The following is an 18439-nucleotide window of genomic DNA, read 5'->3' as shown; positions in this document are numbered from 1 at the left end:
CATGTTTCGGTTATGTAAGAGTTTGGTCGCTTCCACATTCTCGTGCTGGCTGAGGCGAGCCTGGTGTTTGGCGGCAAATCTTTGTATTTCCGCCGTGACTTCAGGGATCTTAAGATCCCTATGTAAGTCCTTATTCCTTATGTACCAAGGTGCATTGACCATGTTACGTAAGATTTTATTTTGGAGTGTTTGTATGATTTTGATATTGCTGTGTTTGGTACAACCCCATAGTTGAATACCATATGTCCACATAGGCTTTATGACTTGTTTATATAATAATATTTTATTTTGTATAGCAAGATTGGAGCCACGTCCTATCAACCAGTATAGTTGTCTATACCTTAAACCTATTTCTGTCCTTTTTTTCTTCACGTGTTCTTTCCATCTCAGCTTGGCATCTAAGGTCATTCCCAGATATTTAGCTGTATTGCTGTATGGTATAGTAGTTCCATCGATTATGAGCGACGGAACATGGTCCACCTTTTTGTTTGTAAAGATTATATGAACTGATTTATGTTGATTTAGCTTGATTTTCCATTTTTTTGTCCATTCGTTTATCTTATTACATGCATTTTGGAGGATTTTGGTTGAGTGGGTGATAGTCGGTCCTAGTGATATCACCGCTGTGTCATCTGCAAACGTTGCAATTTTTACTCCATCTATTTTCGGAAAATCACTGGTGTATAACAAGTAAAGCAGTGGACCTAATATGCTACCTTGTGGCACTCCTGCATTTATTGTTTTTAATTTTGAATATTGATCTTCTTGTTTGACTCTAAACAGTCTGCCAGTTAGGTAGGAACTGATAATATCGACATACTGCTTTGGTAGCATACCTTTTAGTTTATTGATGAGTCCTTCGTGCCAGACCTTGTCAAAAGCTCCAGCAAGAGAATGTGGAAGCTAACTAAACTCTTACATAACCGAAACATGGTCAGAAGATTAAAAAGAACAAAGCCATATGAACTTGTGTAGTTAAAAATGAATAGTGAATTATGAAATGTAAATCTTATTGTATCAATGGGTTTATAAGAATGTAAACATTTATTTATTCTATAATATTATTGTAAAATTAATGGTTGGTCTAATAAGACTAGTTTTAATAAATAAATTTAATATATATTAAAAAAATGTGGTTGGATTTCGTGGTGGTACATAGTCAAAAGAATTTATTTTACACTATTTTCAACTTTTTGTAATTGGTCACACTCGTCATACTGCTCTCGAGTAAGTGAGTAAATTTCGAGTTATTGTCTTAAAGTTGTCACTCCGTCTTGATTGGTCACTAGAAGTGAAGATCTCCGAAGAAAGTCCCTTTCGTACAGAGACCAGCATTCGTTACACGCAGGAAGTAACGAACTTGGTAACCTGCGGTATTTTGTTTGTTATCCTGAATTAGTTGGAGAAAATAACATACTTTTGACATTTCGGCCAAATTCCAAAGCCGGCTTGGCTTCCCCGCATCCCTCTTTCATACCGCTACCGTATATGATTGTTGAAGTGACGTTGATTTAAACCGTGATAATATAGAACTAGAATCAGAATATGAAAAAAACTCGTGATACATTTATGCAATATAGTTTGCGTTGTATTAAAATATAAGTATAGTTACTGTGTATTTAATGTGCTAATTCTTTTACTGGTTTTCTCATTGTCTTGATTGTCATTGATTTCTGAAATTATTGTAGATTTAATCATTTTTCGTGTTCTTTCAACAACTGGAAACGTATTGTACTGTAAGACAGAAGACGTGTCATATCACGCCTACCTATCGATTCCAAGTCAATTTTTTTCCAAAGGCCGAGACTTCTTAATTGGCATTTTAACGGTAGGAATCTCCGGCAATCGAAAATGTTTGACGAAAGGGCAATTGCACCTGGATTAGTACGGATTCGCGGTGAACTGGGCAGGGCGCATGTTCATGTTGCGGGAGGAGGATGAACATCAGTTCTCGGTTACATCTCGGCGCGTCGACTTCAAATTCGCCCGATTTGTTGAAAAAGATGGCACGACGTTCCGGAAAATTTTGTAAGTTGGAAAAAATTCTCTTGTCCCATATTCCTTCGGATTGTTTTTTTTTATGTACAAAAAATCTATTAAAAACCCAACTATTTTTTTACAATTTATGTTCATTTTTGGCGCTAAAATCGCCTATATTTTTTAAATTTATACATTTAATTAGATTTAGAAAGTTAATGATATTATTTTGCAATTAGGTTTCACGTTTTGAAAGGTCCAAATATGCCAACATCACATATTAATTATTGACAATTTATTTAATACTATAATAAAAATATTTTTGCAATTCAAAAACTAACAATATTTATTATATTCGTCCTGATGAAAATATTGTAATTACTTTTAATAACAATACACATAATTTGTGGTATTTAGTGTCCGTTAGTCAATGATTATTCGGAAATTGTGAGATGCGATCTGGTTTGACGTAGGTTTTGGAAAAACGTTTTCTTTGTCGTGCCAACGTTTTGATCTTTATTGAGATCATCTTCAAGGCTCAAATTTTTGTTGTTTTTTCTACACGGAAAACAAACACTTTGAGCACTGAAGATGATCTCAATAAAGATCGAAACGTTGGCACGATAAAGAAAATGTTTTTTCTAAAACCTACGTCACACCAGACCGCATCTCACGACCCCCAAAAAATGCACATAATTATTTTCTTGCCTCGTTTCTTAGACGTTGGGTCTCATTAGAATAAGGAATTTACATAGAATTGATGAAAAATTGATTTGAATAAAATTTGATTTAGCCTTCTTAAAATGTTATTTTTCTTTTTAATTTATAGATAACTATTAATAATTCCAGCTGCAAACAAAGCAATAGATTATTTAACTAGTCCAAATTGAATTTGACCTATGACGAAAAAGTTTTAATATTCATGCAAACTGAATTATGATTAATTTAAGTTATAAACAGTGGTATCGTGAACGAAATGTTTAAGTTTCAATACTATAAAATGTTATGTATATGTTTATTGTTAACCGAGGGCCAATTTTTTAAAAACAATTCATTCATTCACACTTATTACATTTTTTATACCTATCCATTCTGTTTTTTATATCTTGTAATCAATTGTATTGAAATCAATATAACATTCAATTTTCAATATATGTGGAAATTATGCGTTAACAATTAATAAATAACAACATTATTTCCATGTTGCTTAGGGGTTATAAGAAAATTAGTTAACTTTTATGTAGAAGACCTACATTTATTGTTGCATTTTTAACGGGTTTGGAACTGTTTAGGCTTAATTTATTTTCATTGCATCATCAGCAGATTTCGGGAGATTCAGAGACGAAGATTTTCCCATTCCTTCCTACATTCGCAGATGACCCTTTTATCCTTCTCTCGCATCAAAACCCAGACATAGCTGCCTACAACATGATGAAGAATAAAAATTAATCAAAATAAATGCATCTATGCAAACTTTACCCTTTCCAACATTCTACTGTAACAATATTTATACTGTCTGCTGACATAGTGAAATATCTAGTCGTGTTTCTCGATAAAAGTCTGCATGGAACTACCACACTAAACTGAAAAGACAGGGACTTAACAAATTTTGTATACGTATACCAAACAAACGATCAAAACTTTCAATAACGAACTAACTGTTATTACTCAGTACTACGACCCATCTGAACGTACGGAATGTGTGGGGCTCAACCAAATTCTTCTTGCAAAATAATTCACCTCGGTCAAAAATTCCCCGTAAGGTAACGCTCATTATTACGTCTCGAAGCTTACTCAACACACCGACCTCCGAATTCCTTTTGTCAAAGAATTCATCTTTTCCCGTTAAACAAAATTCCATAACTCCATAAATGTACACACCAATCCACTTGTCCACAAATTTAAACTTTACAAAATCCGGCCGGGTCAACCCGCGTCTAAAACGACAGTGGCCAAGGGACCTACTTAATAACAACTAGGTTAGGTCGACAATGGGCGGCTTACCTTTTCCAGCCTTCACGCCATTTTCATCATTTTTGATATTATATACGACTATGTGTTTACATACATTTTGTATTTTTTTACTAATTGTTAATTTTGTTAATGAACATAATATGTATCATTTGTTTGTTGCATTTTGTAGATGCAGGCACAAATTAAAAAGAAATCAAACCACCGGAACGATAGAAAGGAACTTTACACAAAAACAAAGAAGGGAATGACCATTCAAAGATTTATTTACAAAATCCAATTGTAAACACAAGTGGTAGATTTTATCTGTGTTATATTTACATCAAATTATTTAAAACGGACCAAATATTGTTGCTAATCAATGGAAGATTGTCTAAGAGATAATTAAAAATACTAAGGATGGGAAAATTTTTGCCTTTCAGTACATCAAATGATTAACAGCCCACGTGTTACTTGTCGGAGGAACTCCGCCACCCCTGAAGCGTCCATGTGTGAGACAGTTGTGACCTACGGTCAAACGTGTAATTACCACTTCCTCCTTTCGTTTGATTTGGACAAATAATCAGAAATCATTGAATTCTTTTCTAACCATTTTATTACAAAAGCCTAATTTATTTTGTATTTGCAGTTCAAAAGTTTATAAAAAAACTTGTCTTGAACTAATTAGTTTTGTTAGAACTTAACTTTTTATAAATTTGATATTGATGATAATTACAATTAATTAAGGTTTTTAGTTTAGATGAAAAAAAGTTAATGGCACGAGCGGGATTCGAACACACGATCTTCGGCTAGATACGCCGCTGCTCTACCACTTGAGCTATCGTGACCTCGATCCACTCGGACATCAACTTCCTATCTCAACCCCACCTTATGAGTTTTTCATCTCAACTGAAAACCTTAATTAATTGTAATGATTTAATTGGTCAAGCGGACCACGAAATTAGTGAATTTAAAGAATTAATATGAAGTACACTTCACTAAAGCTCTCCGTGGCCATTTCAATTGTCGTCGAGAATCCAAACTGATTAATTGACATTTGAAAATGTCAAAAAGGAGGGAAAACTCATAAGGTGGGGTTGAGATAGGAAGTTTAAAAGTTTTGGACAAAACAAATTCATTACAATTTAAAATCAAGTTTTTACCTTTTCTCTCCTCTTGGACGTGTAATCCGATATCCACAACATTTCAACATGGACAAACACTGGCTTTATTTTCTTATTATTTGAACAAGATATTACGAAAGGTATGAATTAAATTTTTTTTACACTACTTTCAACTGATTCAAAAATTAGATAAAATATTATTATTGCTTAAAACTTGCTTTAATTAATTTAAATATAGACTCTCTTTATATGAGGTTTGGGGCCAATTAAAAATTATTTCGATAAAAAATCTCTTTCAAAACATAAACTATTTTAGGAAGGAGAGGCAAAAATTACCAGCTTGTCTGGATATAGGATTCTTATTCACCCATCAATCTCTCAATTTAACTATTCTATGTTGGTTCTGGTGTTTTAAAAAATGATGGTTTTGATGTTCATCGGAATGAGAATAGCTAATAATAAATATATAACAATAATATAAAAAATTCGGAGATAGGAAGAAGAAAAAGAAAGCTTATTAAATGAAGAAGTTTTTATGATGTTTGTGACCCCTACAAATATGTTTGTTGAAAAACAGTTATTTTAGAAAATTTATCAAAAGTTTCTCCTTTTTTAAAATTTTTCATTCTGGGTTGATTTAATAAAAATACATCATAAATATTTTTTTCATGTAAGGTTTTGGGTCGAGACGAAAAGAATAATTAATTGGAATAATTAATATGGCCAAATTGGGCCCTAAATAAATATAGATTAATACATTGTAAGATTGTAAACAGCTCCTTCTTATAGGAAATTTAATGCAGAATTCAAAAATGTGGTTAAAAATGCTCTAGGTCTAAGGGAGAACATTTCCCACGATGCCTATTTATGGCTTAAGATAAAAAAAGCTCTAGATCTTGAAAAAATGCCTATTTATGGCTTAAGTGACTGACTTTTCAAAAAAACACTAAAAATTTATAAATCCGAACGGATTGATATCGGACGGTTCGGTTGGTTACATTTTACTCTATGCAGGATGTACTATAACCCAATTTTTTCGGTTTTATGCTGGACCACCCTGTATATAAAAGATAAGATATTTCAAGTAAACTAAGTGAAACAACATTTCTGGGAAAAACAATTAGTTTTAAACATTCTTTAATTAATAAATTTTCCTGGCAACAGGAAAAAATATATTTTTGATATCGCCGGTTTGACATTGAACAGTTCTGTTGGTTGCATTTTCCTCTATTTGGGATGTACTATAACAATTTATTTTGGCTTTATGCTGGATCACCCTGAACATTTAAGTCTAGTACGGCAATTTAGGTCCCCGTTCCGATTTCTTTAGCCGAAACAGGGCTGTTTTATTGTATATAGTACTTTCTTCACATATTTTCTGTTGTTTATATTAATTGTGTAGTGTCAGAGGGCCGTTGGCGCAATATTGACTTCCTCAGAGGCCCTCAATTAGATTGAATATCGAGAACTCCACCGTCCATTGAGTTGCTGGTATGCAAATAATAAAGAATGTATTTATGCGTGAGCGTGTTTGGGTATAAAAAATGCCCCTGGAGCCTTAACTTCGGCGGCGGGACGGAAAATATCTGACCCTGGATTGCCGAAACCCGTAGTTGATTTTTACGGCTTTACGTAAGTTAGACTGAGTAAACGTATGTATGAATTCGTGTGTAGAGTTGACGTTATGTAAATCAGTAATCAATAATTAATTAACTCTAGTATGGAGTTGATCGAGTGTTCACGATTTTCTTTGCCTAAACAGTTTTGATTTGAACTGGATCATTGGATTTATAAATAGATAAATACGGTGACAAGCAAAATCGTGGTGATGTATATTGGATTTATTGTAAACAATCATATAACTTTTGTTTGAAATTAAAGTTTTTTGGTTTTGTTGCCGAAGGTTAGCACATTAACTTTCATCTAGTGTCCCCAAAGTTTTTTTTGGGGCTAGGTCTTTCTTCTTAACTTTAATTTTTTCGCATTGTTTGGACTTTGTCTGCTAGGACGATGTTCATGCTCATATTTAGTTTTTATAATTTCATTAAATCATACTAATGTTTTTATTCTCATTTCCTAATAATTTCAATCGCTATAATTTGGGTGTTACTAAATTAAATATGTTACGAGGCTGCTAGTTCGTCCTCCATGCTCATATCTAATTCATATATTTTTATTAAATCTCTCTTATATTATATCTAAACTATCTTCAAAATTTCAATCGCAATAATTATTGTGTCATAAATTAAAGGCTAGTTTTGTCAAGGCTTCTAGTTCGTTCTTCATGTTCATATCACAATATTTTTATTAAATTTCATTTCAACCAATACCTTACATAAAGATTAATTAATTGAAAGAAGTTAATTGGTCAATCGGACCACCAAATATAATGGATTTAATAAGTTAAATGAAGTACATCATCACTAAAGCTCTCCGTGGCCATTTCATTTGTCGTCGAGAATCCAATCCGATTACACGACATTTGAAAAATGGCAAAAAGGAGGGAAAATTCAAAAGGAGGGGTTGAGATGGGAAGATGGTGTCCGAGTTGATCGAAGTCACAATAGCTCAAGTGGTAGTGTAGCGGCGTATCAAGCCGAAGGTCGTGGGATCGAATCCCGCTCATGTCACTAACTTTTTCATTTCAACCAATACCTTTCATAAAGATTAATTAATTGAAAGAAGTTATTTGGTCAATCGGACAAGAAATATATTGGATTTTTATTAGATATCTCTTATAACTGTGTCATCAATAATTATTTTACCATATAAAAAGGCTAGTTTTGTCTTTGTGACCTAAACTATCCTCAAAATTTCAATAGAAATAATTATTACACCATAAATAAAAGCCTGCAAATTTTTAGGTAGGTTAACAATTAAATGCGATGACGGGCAGACAGAAACTCATAGGCAGATTTGAACAACACGGTCATCGGAAGGTAACGAAGGATAATCTAATTATCCGACATCGCCTAGCACATAATCATCGAAGTGATGCACCGATTTAGCAGATCGGGGTGATTATCCCAATGTTGGACAGAAAAAATCTCACAAATAGAAAACTTCAAAAGGTTAGGTTCTGAGTGTCACTTTATTTGCTATTGCGGTAAATGGTCTGGCTGATGATTGTATAGTCAGGCCTTTATATATATATCAATGATCTTTGCTTTTATACGTCTGGAAAAAATCTTCAAAACGTGGGAAGGACTTCAAAACGCCATTGATACATTGTCACAAAATGAAGATGATGTGGGTTTCAAATTCTCTTTGTCCAAAATGGTATTTGTACACTTTCGTAGACTGAGAAAACATCATGAAACACCTCGGTTTTTCCTTTCTTGCGTTGAAATAAAGGAGTCCGACGTTGACAAATATTATTGACGTTGACAAATAGGCGTTTCTTTCGACAAAGCCCATCGATGGAAACCTCAAATAGCCCAATTCACTAAATAAGGAAGGAAAATACTAGGTCTGATGTGATTCCTCGCTAATAATAATAATGGGAGAGCGAATTGAGACATTGTTTTAAGAATATTTAGCATGTACTTAGAAGCAAAGTTTAGATACAGAACAGCAGGTTACTTTTCAGCGCGAGCTATTAATTTACTTTTATTTATTTATTTATTTTTTTACAGAGGGTTCGCATCAGCAGAGGTTATATGAACCCTCGGAGCGCCGGTGTTTTTGAAAAAAAAAACCATTTGTAAGTATGTCGGGTTCGAATGCACGGCCGCTGGATTCGAACCCGGGACCTTTACCTTACATTGATGATTGCCGTGTCAACGCCTAAACCGTTGCGGCCACCACGCCCCTATTAATTTACTTTATTATTAGTATGTCGCCAACAACATAACTTCGATAAGAAGTTGACTTCGAACCCTCACCTGAGGCACACCAAAGCAAAAAGTAAAATATTGCTAATGGTGACAAAAAGAACCCTAGGCAAATCTTGGGGAGTCAAACTGAAAATGGCCCATTGGCTACGGTAGTAAATAGACCCAAAATAACCTATGGATCATAGCTGGTGGACCAAAGCTCAACAAAAAGTAGCTACTCAATCTCTAGGTAGCATATAGAGATTAGCAAAGTAGCAGAGAGGCAATGAGACCAACCCTTAAAAGTGCACTAAAAATGCTGCTAAACCTACTTCCATATGAAACATTTATACAAGGAAAGGCTAGGAAAAGATCATTTGGGCTTCAAAAACAATCAAATTGGATGGGATCTAAACAATTCGGGAACACAACCACATCTACTAAAATCAGACACCTATTCTTAGAAATGGGGACTGACTATATGATTACGGAAACATTCTTGACAACATCCTATAAAGCCTCAACCGTCTATATAGAAGAGGAAAATCTCAGGAGAGCATCAAATACAATGACATGGTATACAGATATTTCCAAAACAAATGAATGAACCGAATTTGTTGTTTTTTGTACAAGCCCAAGATATGAGCAGTCAAACTCATTAGGGAAGTACACTTCGGTTTTTCAAACAGAAATTCACGTCATCAACGCTTGTGCCATAAAAAATTTTATAATAGGTTACACTGATAAAAATACTCATAAGATCTTATAGCCAAGCATGCAGAAAAATCTCATCAAAATTAGTCAGTGAATAAATCCAAAATCTGCAAAACAGGGGGAAACACAACAGTCTGATGATATCTTGGGTGGCAGGGCACAAAGGAATTTTGGGTACGAAAAAGCAGACACAATGGCCAGGATCTGCAAGACCATACATTGACCTCAAACCTATACTTGTGATAACAGAATCAAATACAGAATCCTCTATTGCAGAATAGATACAAATAAAGCAAATGGAGAAGTGGATAAACTCTACCGGCGCTGGACACAGTAAAATTTATGTTAAAACAATCCTTACCAAGAATGGCAAACTCACTGCTGTAATTGGAGAAGGCTAGACTCAGAGGAGTGATAGGACTGCTTTTGCTTCTTAATGCAAAGCAACGGCTCAATGGAGATTTAACCTAGAATACAGAAAAACCTAGGGAATGAATTATAGCAGTCAATGACCTAATCTTCTGAGAAGAAGGATTCAGTCGATAGCACTGAACTAGGCAACCAGGAACAATAAGGCAGCTACCCCTGCAGTGCCTGGGGAGCACAAACCCCCCTTCCTCTTATCCCCATCACCATCACGATCACCATATCGCCAACAGCATCATCATTACCATTAAAAAAATCGAGAAAATTTTGCAATAATATGAGGAGAAAATATTTTATTCACTAATTAAATAATTGAACCATATTTCCTTTTTGGATTATTCCTCTCTTGGAAAGTTTGTTTTGTTGAAATACGATATAATTTGTTTGTTAGTAACTTGCTGTTGGCATTTCCTGGTGAAATGAGGTAAGAGTTTCAATGTTATAAACGTTAATTATTCTGAAATCGTGAGATGCGGTCTGGTGTGATAGGTTTCAGAAAAACATTTTCTTTATCGTGCCGACGTCTCGATCTTTATTGAGATCATCTTCAGGGCCTGGGATTTACAAACATTGTTTACATTTAATAAATACATTAGGACGTGGAAAAGTGAATTTATACAATGCAAAATATATTTTTTATATTCAATCAAAGTATTTCTACTCACTCAAAGTGTTTGTCTTCTGTGTACCATGAATAGTTTTGCACAAATATCAAAATTGGTGACATTGTAATTCATCTAATTAATCGAAATTGTTGTAATTTTTTATAGAGATTATTTATTATTTATAAATTTAATACTCAAGTACACGTAATTTGTTTTCTAATTTTAATTATTTGCAAAGTGTACGTTTTAAGCTACAATTTTGGCAGGTTAGAAACTTTACTCGTTTTTTATATTTTTAATGTACGGTTTTGTGGAATTAGTCAGCTGTTCTGTCATACTCTCGCTCAATTTTTCTTTCTCATTTTCTTTCTTGCCCTCCTATCCTTTCATAAATTCAATCAATTTCACCGATCAAGAATTATGCTACATCTTGGTTAATTCTTTTTCTTTCTTGTGTTAGCCATTTCCTGCTTTAAGAGCACAACAACAAAATTAAAAATAATTTGAATATTTAATGAGGACCAGAGAGAAGAACAGTTGTGATATACTCTGAAAAAATCATCTCATCTCAATTATTTTTGAAAAAGTTTTGCATTCTAGACAGTTTCAGTCGAATAGAAACTTTTTAAGTCGCTGAAAAACTGAAAAGTAGACATGAATAAAATTGTGTACGTTTTGTATTTAAATGCACCGGTTTTGAGGGAATATAAAATCCCCAATTGAGGGAATACTTTCTATTGGGGAAAAAAAACATTTCAAATAAAAGTAAACTAGATGTATTGCCTGATGGAATTGTAATGAGTTAAATGGTTCAACTTAATTCACTTAAGTGCGTTGTTATGCCCATGTTGATGAAAAATGCTAAAACGTAGAATATTTTTAAATATTAAAGGTTTTTGTAATTATATTTTTTGGCAACATTGGTTATTTGAATAGGTAAATCTTTTTAAATGTGGGAAACAAATTCATGATCTTAATGCATTTGCTACAATATTTTAATGCTGAAAGAAACATTGTGTTTTGCATGGTTAAGTTAAAAACAAGACGAATAAAAAATATAACTTAAGAAAAAAGACCTTGTTTCTTATAAAAAATATTGTATACTTATTATTAAACCAAAATGTGATTTTGAGAGACGTTTACACCAAATATAGATGAAACGTTCAATACTGATTTGGACAAAGTTTGCAACAAAGGGACTGAGGGAGGATATAAACCTTGTGAGAAATAATTAGGAGATATCCAAACTTGAATGGAAACGTGGTTATCGCTTCCACCTATAAGGATACAATCATGTTCGAAGTCAGGCATAAATTAATTGCTATATTGATTTGTAGAAGTAATTTTCCAATTTTTGTTTTTCTAAATAATGTTGAATTTACAAATCTTTAGTTCAGGATCATGGGTAAAACGTCAATTTAAAGAACTATTTCAATTTTGTAATTAATGATTATTTGGAAATTGTGAGGTACGGTCTGGTGTGACGTAGTACTTGTTATGCGATCAACCAGCCTTTAATAAGATGTTGATTGGGGTTCGGGTTGTGATCTTCAAACATACAATGTTATTATATCAGCGCCAAAGCTTTCGACAAGTTTTATTGCCTTCTTCAGGGGATCTACAGAGACATAGGGACATAATAATTTAAATAGTTATAAATTATTTTGTCAGTTTGTTGTTACTTACAGATACAAAGTCATAATTTAAACACATTACACATTGCACGATATGTATATATACAAACTATATACATATACAATAAATAAATAAATAAAAACTTGTATGTTTGAAGACCACAACCCGAATCCCAATCAACATGGTGTGACATAGGTTTTAGAAAAAAAAAATCTTTATCGGGTCAACGTTTCGATCTTTATTGAGATCATCTTCAGGGCCTGGGATTTATAAACATTGTTTAAATTTTACAAATACATGTAGATGTGAAAAAAATGAATTTATACAATGCTAGAAAATTTTATATTAAAAAAACATACAATGCTATAAAATTTTAGATTAGAAAAAATGAATTTATACAAAGCTAGAAAATTTTAGATCCAATCAAAGTATTTGTACTCACTCAAAGTGTTTGTTTTCCGTGTAGATGTGTCATTCTTTTGTGTCGTGTTGAGAGTGCCAGTGAGATATTGCTGTTTTATGTATATATACGTTGGATATGGAAGGGGTGGGGAAGGAGATCGGGATTCAGAGACATTTTTATATGAGGCGAAAAGAGCCAACAGTGGGAAAAACACGGATAATGTTTCGGCCTGATTATTCTTTCAGGATTATATAGACGGGGATAATTAGGGAAAGGAAAGCCAAATTGTTGAAGAATTTGACTATGTTGAAAAGTTTGATGTTTGGAATGTGACTATTGTTTTATATATTGTATTATATGTTTTGTGTGATGTGATGATGATATATGTATGTTATCGAAATTGCCGACTCCTCATATAAAAATGTCTTTCTATCCCCACTTCCTTCCCCACCCCTTCAAAATCCAACGTATATAAACATAAGACATCAATATCTCACTGGCACTCTCAACATGAAATACAAGAATGACACATCTACACGGAAAACAAACCATTGGTAAGTACAAATACTGTGATTGAACCTAAGATTTTCTAGCATTGTATAAATTCATTTTTTTATCTAAAATTTTCTAGCATTGTATAAATTCATTTTTGAATATAATTTTTTTAGCATTGTATCAATTCATATCTTTTCACATCCTACATGCATTTATAAAATTTAAACAATGTTTATAAATCCCAGGCCCTGAAGATGATCTCAATAAAGATCGAAATGTTGGCACGATAAAGAAAATGTTTTTCTAAAACCTACGTCATTCCAGACCGAATCTCACGATCTCCGAATAATCATTGACTAACGGTCACTAATCACCACACATTTGTAATTAATTATAAAGAACAATTAGAATTATTTGTATGATAAATTTTAATAGGCTACCATTCAAATTGTAAGTAGTTGAAAATGAAATTTCCTCATTTATGTTTTCGTTGTACTGAGCAATGGAAAGGTGGTTTTCACACCAAAGAGAAAAGCTTACGGAACTGGTAGGAAGAAACAGAAAACACTCTTTATTTGTCGGTTCATAAACAATGTGAAATTTGGTTGGTCAGTCAGACCCGTTTGGCCATCTTCATAGATGAACCCTAGTAGGATAGCCAGACCAACAGATCGGTAAGACCAAATTTCAACTTCAATTATTGTCATAATGTGCTTCTGCTTACCCCAGTTGCGTGTGTTCTTTTGTCGAAACCTTCTTACAGGAAAAATCAAGTTTTACCATCTTATAATTTTCAAATTACACCTTATAAAAGAAACTTGACTTCTCAAAAATGAACCAGATCCAACATCGAAGATGTCAAATGTCTTAACTCGTTCGACAGGCCAACCCAGCGGGTATGGTGTATCAATTACAGTCTGAAATTACAGAGTTCCCATTGTTAATTAAAACACAAATTTATTAAAGTTTTGGTTGAGATAAAAAAGTCAGTGTCACAAGCGGGATTCGAACCCACGACCTTCGGCTAAATACACCGCTCTACCACTTGAGCTATCGTGACTTCGACTAAAGCTCTCCGTGGCCATTTCATTTGTCGCCTAGAATCAAACAGATTACAAGACATTTCAAAAATGGCAAAAAGAAGGGAAAATTCAAAATGTGGGGTTGAGATGGGAAGTTGGTGTACGAGTGGACCGAAGTCACGATAGCTCATGTGGTAGAGCAGCGCCGTATTTAGTCGAAGATCGTGGGTTCGAATCCCGCTTGTGACACTGACTTTTATCTCAACCAAAACCTTAATAAATTGAAAATAATTAATTTTGGTCAAGTGGACCACGAAACCTAATAAAATGTTAAAACACAAAATCAATTTGTTTTCTTTAAACATTGAAGTTTGTGATATTTTAGGCACTAAAACTGTACAAATAATATAGTTTTACTCTTTGTTTTAATTACACCTCTTTAAGTACTTACCGCCAGAAGACAAAGCGATTTCACCCTCGAGCGAGTGGGTTGACTCTGCCTATTTTGGAACATTAAAAAAATGCTTATGTGTAAAATAATTTTTACCAAAACTTAAGTTTAACTAAAGCCAAAAACTAGTAGATTGACATATAACATGTGAAATTAATTCCTGGACATTCTAGTTGCATGGAGTCCTTACGGCTTTCCTTTAACAAAGGTTTATTGTTCGTTTTCAACAATATCCTGCTTGAAACAATATTAAACATTCAAGACGACTGGTGAACGTATTTTATTCAAAAGTGTAATTACACTTGGCGGTACGCTGTTCGATGTTCACGACAGATCACAATTGTTCATTTCTGCTTTTGATTTCTAACCTATTTTATCCCGCATTTAGAAAAAAAAAATGTTGAGAAAGTAACTTTAATCAAACCTACAACAACATTTTAAAGCATATGTAACATGTAGAAAATCTAGAAGAGTCGTTGACCTTTATTTAGTACAAAAAAGCACAACGTTTGATCTATCATTAAAATGTTATACGAATTCCAGAGAATTCCTTTCAGAAGCCCCACTGAGTTGCATGTTGTGACTGTTCGTAAGTGAAGTTGGAAGCTAAACTAAAATATAGAACTGATTGATTTTTTATTAAAGTAATTTTTTAGGAACAAGCCTGTTGCTTGAGCTAATCGATACGTAAAATTAAAGTGCAGTGCTTGATTGAAATTTCTATTTTTTTTAATCTAAACACTAACATGTCTTAATACGTTTTTCATAATAGCTTTTTTTAGTTGATTATTAGATGTAAAAATATATTGTTATCTAAATGTGTAACTATAAAATTAATCACTGGATTCATAAACGTGTAATTATTATTCAGAGGTACTCTCAACACGACACGCAAGAATGGCACAATTACACAGAAGACAAACACTTTGAGCTCTGAAGATGATCTCAATAAAGATCGAAACGTTGGCACGATAAAGAAAATGTTTTTCTGAAACCTACATCACACCAGACCGCATCTCCCGATTTCTGAATAATTATTATTCAGAGGGAGAGATTTCATAAATAATTATGCAATACCATGTCTTGTCTTTTATACTTTCTCTTAATACCCAAGTACATTTTATTGCATGTTTTCCTGTGTGTTCAAATTACGACCGTCAAAAGTAAAGCAAGGGTTAGTCGAGACGAAGAAATAAAGAACAAAGAGAACATTTGTTTTCTACTTCCTCGTGTATCCTTTCAATTTAAAGGGTAAAGAATATCAAGGTGTAATTACATCTAGTCTTGTGCATGTATATCACTCGCTTTATACAGATATAAGCTTTATTTATGATGGAAAGCCCTGTGTAATCGCTCGCGGAAAGGATATTAAAACGGTACGAATAAAAATTCTGACGGATTCACAGACCGACGTATATCCTTTTATGATACGTTTGCCGCTATCACTCGAGTTGTATTTTATGTACTTTACCATGACGTTTGCAAATTTACGACTTTCCTGTTGTCATGCTTGTGCCTCAATTTTGTTTTTATAACGGTCCACTTCATCGCACATTTTAGACTGGAAACTGTTTTAGCCTAATTTACTTTCTTTTTTCCTCCTTCTGGAATCTAAAGTGATCTAAATTGATCCTAATCTTCCTGAAAAGGTTTTTTCTTTTGAAATCTTTTTTTTCTCTTTGCTGAAACATCTTTTAATCTACTTTGCAAAAACACGAAAAAAATAAATCTGTGAGGGAAAATCGATCACTTGCAATAGGCGCAATACGTAATTATTTTGTGATCGAGCAACATAGCAAAGTAGGCAAAATATTATTTCAGTAAACAATTATTCAGAAATCGTGAGATATCTGGTGTGATGTAGGTTTCAGAAAAACATTTTCTTTATCGTGCCAACGTTTCGATCTTTATTGAGATCATCTTCAGGGCCTAGGATTTACAAACATTGTTTAAATTTAATTCAATAAAGATCGAAACGTTGGCACGACAAAGAAAATGTTTTTCTGAAACCTACATCACACCAGACCGCATCTCACGATTTCTGAATAATTATCGACTAACTAATCACTACTCACCACACATTAATAAACAATGTTGATAGTAGTTTCTTGGACAGCAAACTCCTGAATACAATTTTTTTAAAATAAAAGACAATTGGTAACTTTAAAACGAGTCAGTTTGCAATATCAGAAACCTGGCGTCGGAAAAAAAGTCAGAACAGAGATATAAAATAAAGTGTTTGGAAAGTTTTTGTTAAAAAATAAGGATATTTCTTACTAATAATGATATAAAAAAGTCTAAAGTTAATAGAAGCTCAAAGAAGAGAAATGCGGGGACCGTGGTAACCGAGTGGTTAGCTAGGTTAAGCTCTCGGCTCGTAGACGCCTCGTTCATGGGATCGATTCCCACCGTTACCCTCGATTTTTCTGTCGCATTTCCCTTTCCCTATACAAATACAACTGGCGCAACTAGCATTCTCTGGATATGTTTGGTTGGTACTGTTCATGTTGTATCATAGGTGTGATATTGTATAAAATCCAGAGGAGTTACGAAATGCTAAGTGGACATCGAAGAAAAAGCAAATATAAAAGCCCAAAGCTGATGCAGCCAAAAAAAGTATATTTGTTTACTATAAAAATTTATTAAATTCACTAATTTCGTGGTCCGCTTGACCAATTAATACTTTACAATTAATTAAGGTTTTTAGTTGAGATGAAAAGAAGCTAATGGCAAATGGAATTTGGCCAAAATTTTGTAAAGTGTTAATTGGTCAAGCGGACCACGAAATTAGTGAATTTAATGAATTAAAATGAAGTACATTTCACTAAGGCTCTCCGTCGCCATTTCAATTGTCGTCGAGAATCCAAACCGATTACACGTCATTTGAAAAATGGCAAAAGGAGGGAAAACTCATAAGGTGGGTTGAGATGGGGAGTTGATGTCCGAGTGGATCGAGGTCACGATAGCTCAAGTGGTAGAGCAGCGGCGTATCTAGCCGAAGGTCGTGGGTTCGAATCCCTCTCGTGCCATTAGCTTTTTTTCATCTCAACTAAAAACCTTAATTAATTGTAAAGTACAAATTTATATTTAAGGAGTATAAAACAAATTTTTTGGTCAACTTTACTGAATGCGTCTTTTCGTTTTTGTATCTTTTTATATATCTCATCTCATAATCAATATTTCACCTGCATATTATTTTCTTATCCAATGTCAAATCGACCGAATTATAATAATTTTGAAATACATAAATGAATTACAAAGGCAGATAACTTGTAAAAAAATTAATTATTTAATCTATTTTTTCGCCTAAAGCCCGTTGACAAAAACCCTCGCTCAAGTGTCTACTATTTTTCGACCAGTATCAGTATTAACAGTACTTAGGGGACTCTCTAAATAAAGGACAAGGAAACTGTCCTGTCGTCCTGCAGTCAATCGTTCTTCTCAAAGAAACTGCTGAGTAGGAGACAGACCATGCTAGTTTTTGATTTTTCTTAGGTATTTATAAACGAAATTTGATGTTTGCTATTATTGGAGTGTTTTCATGAATTCGTTAACTTCACCCCTTCAACCAAGTTTTCTTTCTTTCGGGTATATATTTCTTTTCTTTAAGGGTTTCTATTAATCCATGGACATTGTAATTGGTGGTGTGGCCTGTTTCTCGCTTATACGGCAGTTGAGTAATCGACGCGGAAGCATAGGCGTATGAAGAAAAGGATAAAAAATAGTCTTGAATGGGTTCATCCTATCAGTATGACAAAAGACGAGGTTGGGACATTTGTTGTACTTTTCGAAGGTTTGAACATTTACTCAACTACTTTAGAA

General features: G+C 33.5%; 1 protein-coding gene across 2 annotated transcripts in view; it reads left to right on the top strand.

The window, feature by feature from the left end:
* The first annotated feature begins 1961 nt into the window (after positions 1-1961).
* LOC106670095 (gamma-aminobutyric acid type B receptor subunit 1) overlaps positions 1962-18439 on the top strand; it is a 227852-nt gene continuing 211374 nt past the window's right edge. For both annotated transcript variants that reach the window (XM_024230693.1, XM_024230692.1), the window contains exon 1: positions 1962-2028. The gene's annotated coding sequence lies outside the window, so the exon portion shown is untranslated. The remainder of the gene's footprint in view (positions 2029-18439) is intronic.

This window comes from Cimex lectularius, unplaced genomic scaffold (assembly GCF_000648675.2).
Source record: "Cimex lectularius strain Harlan isolate CLEC.00 unplaced genomic scaffold, Clec_2.1 scaffold40, whole genome shotgun sequence".
NCBI lineage: Eukaryota > Metazoa > Arthropoda > Insecta > Hemiptera > Cimicidae > Cimex > Cimex lectularius.
This window is presented reverse-complemented; position numbering and strand designations above follow the sequence as displayed.